Genomic DNA, 5,052 nt, shown 5'->3' on the forward strand with positions numbered 1-5,052 from the left:
GGGCAGGCCTCTGTACCACTTCAAAGTAATGCCATTTGGTCTGTGCAATGGACCGCAGACTATGAGTAGGCTGATGGACAAGGCAATCCCTTCGCGTCTGCGAGAGAACGTCTTTGTCTACCTGGACGACCTAATGGTATGCAGAACTAATTTTGAAGACCACCTGAAATTGCTAGCGGAAGTGGCCCAATGTTTGAGAGACGCAGGGCTGACAATAAACGTAAAAAAAAGTAAATTTTGTCAGAAGGAAATACGCTACTTAGGGTACTTGATAGGCAGCGGGTGTTTGAAAGTGGATCCGGGTAAAATAGAAGCAATGCAAAACTTCCCGATCCCTAAATCCCGCCGGCAAGTGCGTAGGTTTGTGGGCATGGCGAATTGGTACAGGGGGTTTATTACCAATTTTGCTGACTTGGCAGGTCCCTTGACCGACTGTCTCCGTAAGTCATCAGGCCCGTTCAAGCTTACCCCTGAAGCTATAGAGGCATTCGAAAAACTAAAAGTAGCCTTGAGTTCCGCTCCTGTCTTTGCCCAACCCGACGTTTCCAAGGAATTCGTAATACAATGCGACGCTTCCAAAATAGGTGTTGGCGGAGTGTTATTCCAGGTCGATGATGAGGGCGCTGAACATCCAATCGCGTTCGTGTCGAAAAAGCTGAATAATGCTCAGCGCAATTATGCGGTAACAGAGCTGGAATGTCTCGCCGCCATAATCAGCGTGAAGCGCTTCCGACCCTATGTTGAGGGATTACCGTTTCGGATTATCACGGACCACTCCAGTCTCAAGTGGTTAATGACTCAAAAGGACTTGAGCGGGAGGTTGGCGAGGTGGTCGCTCTTAATGCAAAGATACGATTTTAAAATGGAACATCGTAAGGGCACTCTGAATGTAGTACCCGATGCGCTTTCGCGGTTTGATGCGGATGAGTTAACTTTCACTACCACACCCGGGGAAATAGATTTAGTCTCTCCCGAATTCAGCAGTAACGAATATTTAGACTTGATTGGGACCGTCACCGAAAATGAGGAATCGCTTCCGGATTTACGAGTGGTGGACGGGGTAATTTTCAAACGGGTTAAATTTCCTAAGGGATTGGAAGGGGCAGAAGACTCGCTGTGACGATTATGGTTGCCGAAAGGGTTGACTGAGGAAGCAGTGAGACTAGCACATGACGCTAACCGGAGTTACCATGGCGGGTGGCAGAAAACCTTAGAACGTGTTAGGCAGAAGTACTTCTGGCCGCAGCAGGCTAAGGACGTCAGGGACTACGTCCAGCGTTGTGATACCTGCAAATCAGTAAAACCTACTAATCAGCAGTCGAGACCGCCTATAGAAAATACCTTTGCATCCGAGAGGCCATTTCAGCGATTATATTGCGATTTCCTAGGGCCGTATCCGAGATCTAAGCGGCGAAATCAATTTCTTTTCATAGTTCTAGACCATTTTTCAAAATACGTTTGGCTAAAGCCCATGCAGAGAGCCACCACTGTTAACGTCATAAATTACTTCGCTTCAGAAATTTGTCCGGCTGTAGGGGTCCCTGAGTTTATTCACAGTGATAATGGTAAGCAGTTTATCTCGAAGGAAATGAACCAATTCTTTACAAATTACGGGGTGACGCACGTGAGGACGGGGTTATATTCTCCCCAAGCAAATGCATCCGAGCGCGTTAATAGAGAAATTGTCTCGAAGATTAGGATTTTCCTGAAAGATAAACCTGACCATACCGATTAGGATAAGCATATACCCGAGATTTTATCTGTTTTGAGAAGTGATTTCTATACGGCGATTCAGTGCTCTCCATACTTTGCATTATATGGCCAAAATATGGTTCAACATGCCTTAACGTACAACATTTTAGAGAAACTCGGCAGCCTTCGGGAAGACCAGATTACGATAGTAAGCAGAACTGACAAATTGACTAATATTCGTGAGCAGATCCATAGAAATTTAGATCAGGCCAAGGATAGGGGAGTAACCACCTATAAAAAGCGCTCTAGGCAAGTCAACTATAAGGAAGGTCAGGAAGTTTTTCGGAAAAACTTTGCCTTAAGTAACTTCAAACAGGGTATTAACGCCAAATTCCTGCCGAAATACCTTAAGTGTCGCGTGCTCCGAAAAATAGGCAATGCACTGTATGATCTCGAAGACCTAAACGGGAAATTGATAGGTCGCTTCCACGCTTCGGATATTCGTCCACAATGAACAACAAGAACATTTTTTTTTTGCTAAATTACCAAATGATTTTTTTTTTTTACCTACCAATCGGACCTTTTTTTTTGTCTAGGCGTTTTGGCGGTCGGGGACATCTCGCCCAGTATTCTCTCCGAGCACTGACCTCATAGGGTGTCCACACGCGTACTCACCGAGGACCGTGAACACCCTGGCAGTCCACGCTTAGGTCGGACTAGCCTTTCGGAGTTTGGACGGGTTCTCCATATCAAAATGTCTACACCTTTTTTTTTGGCCTTTCTGTGGGGGCGATAACCACTAGAAATCATCTTTCGAAGTTTTGACGAGTTCTCCATAATAAATGTCTAATTGCCGCAAAGCCCTTTTAAACTAGGAAACAGAAGTAATTCCCCACTTGACTTAACCTTTTTTTTTGATGGACCCATGTTGCCCGGCTAGCTTCGTAGTAGGACTTTGAGACTCTTATCTCAGGGGTGAGTCGTGCCCCACGTTGATTGGCATCGGAGGCCACTGGCAGTGGCTTCCCACAGCGGATCCGGTTTCCTGTTCGCTTCATCGTCAAGTCTTCAAAGCGAAGCAGGTTTGTTACGGTCTGCTGTTATGGTCTACGGTTACGGTCCAATTGGGAGCGTTTTGGTGCGAACACACCTAGTGACTGGGGATGGGGCGAAAGTTGCGATACAAAAGTATCGAGAAACAAGAAAGGCAAGATCTGCGATCACTAGCAGCAAGATAACCACGTTTTGCCGGCCGAGAAAGGAGAAGAACAAAAAAAAAAGGAAATTAAAATGAAAGACGAAAAATTAGTTTCGCCGAGATTATAACTGCGCGGCCATTTTGAGCAAAAAGGGAAGAAAGGAAGAAAAAAAAACAGGAATTAAGGGGACGGCACGCGTGGTCAAAAGGCGGGTTTTTCCTTTTTCGATTCGGCTGCCGTAGGAGTTGGACGTCGCACTGAAAGGTAAAAAAAAAAAAAAAAGTGATTGTGAACAAAGTGAAGGTGGTGTGGAAAAAAAAGAAGTCCATGGTTAATGCGCTGTGGCTGCTATTTGGGAAAAAGTACATGATACGTCACCCAGGTGTACTTATGATATGTAACCACAGTCCAAAAAGTGATAATACGGAAAAAAAAGAAATTTGATTGAATAATTGCTGGACAAAACGAAACTGCCAGGGCTGATGGGGCAGTGTTAGATCTGTACGTATAAGATCTCGATACCGATTTTGTACCACCGACTTGTGTGGGATTTGGTGCATCCCCACCAATAGATATCTGATGTTCGTCACGTAACCGTTGCACTTCTTCGGCTGAACGATTTGCAACAATTGGGTGTTCTTGGAAAAACAAAATTTTTTTCTCACAACAGGCTCAACAGTTGAAAAATGAACAGAGTTAAGCGTTATATATTGCGTGCCACCATTACGAGGAGCACCGACACCATATCCGCCTGCATTTCCACCGCTGTAGCTATTGCCACCTCCACCATAGCTATCTCCACCTCCATAGCCACCACAACCGCAATCCCATCGGCAGCGCCAACCGAGCGCGTAGTGTCCACCAGGCCGCTTCATATAGGACCACCGAACTAAACCCGGCATAACAAACGCCGGCTACCACAACCGCAATCCCATCGGCAGCGGCAACCAAGCGCGTAACATCCACCAGGCCGCTTCATATAGGCCCACCGACCTAAGTCCGGCATAACAAACGCCGGCCACCACAACCGCAATCCCATCGGCAGCGCCAACCAAGCGCGTAACATCCACCAGGCCGCTTCATTTAGGCCCACCGAGCTAAGTCCGGCATAACAAACGCCGGCCACCACAACCGCAATCCCATCGGCAGCGCCAACCAAGCGCGTAACATCCACCAGGCCGCTTCATATAGGCCCACCGACCTAAACCCGGCATAACAAACGCCGGCTACCACAACCGCAATCCCATCGGCCGCGCCAACCAAGCGCGTAACATCCACCAGGCCGCTTCATATAGGCCCACCGACCTAAGTCCGCCATAACAAACGCCGGCCACCACAACCGCAATCCCATCGGCAGCGCCAACCAAGCGCACAATAACCACCAGACTTACCACTTCCAGCACTAGTAACAACAACCAGCAGGGCCGCCGTATATAGGTCTGCTGCAACCACCCAGCTGTGACAACTTACCGGCAACGAATAGTACCAATTTACCAGCAAGAAGCGGTGAGTTCGTTCCGTATTCGGAAACCAAATTCTTTTTTTTATACCTTTAAACTTAATCAATTTATGAAATAACGCACTTAAATATACACTTACAATTGTGCATATACATGAGTTGTAAAGGGTGCTTTTAAATTTAATCAGTTTAGGTTAGATTCGTGAAATAATACACTTTAAATATATACTTACAATCATGTATATGCATAAGCTGTAAGGAAGCTTTTAACTTTAATCAGTTTAGGTTAGATTAATGAAATAATCCAATCTAAAATACGCCTAAAAATATGCATTTACAGAAGCTGTAAAAGGGGCTTTTAAATTTACTCAATTTATATTAAATTCATGACCTAATACAATTTAAAAATTCGCCTATACATAAGCTGTAACCGGGCTTCTAAATTTAATCAATTTATGCTAGATTCATGAAATAATATAATTTAACATATGCTTACAATTATGCATTTACATAAGCTGTAAAGGGGGCTTTTAAATTTAATTAATTTATGTTAGAGTCATGAAATATGAAATAATCTAATTTAAAATACGCTTAAAAATATGCATATACCTGAGTGGTAAAAAGGAGGGTAATTACTTTATATCTATATTAGAGTTGGGTCGTTTCATTCTGAACTTGCTCAATTGACCGGATTTCTCAACT

The sequence above is a fragment of the Eurosta solidaginis genome, chromosome 4, assembly GCF_040869045.1.
Source record: "Eurosta solidaginis isolate ZX-2024a chromosome 4, ASM4086904v1, whole genome shotgun sequence".
Classification (NCBI taxonomy): domain Eukaryota; kingdom Metazoa; phylum Arthropoda; class Insecta; order Diptera; family Tephritidae; genus Eurosta; species Eurosta solidaginis.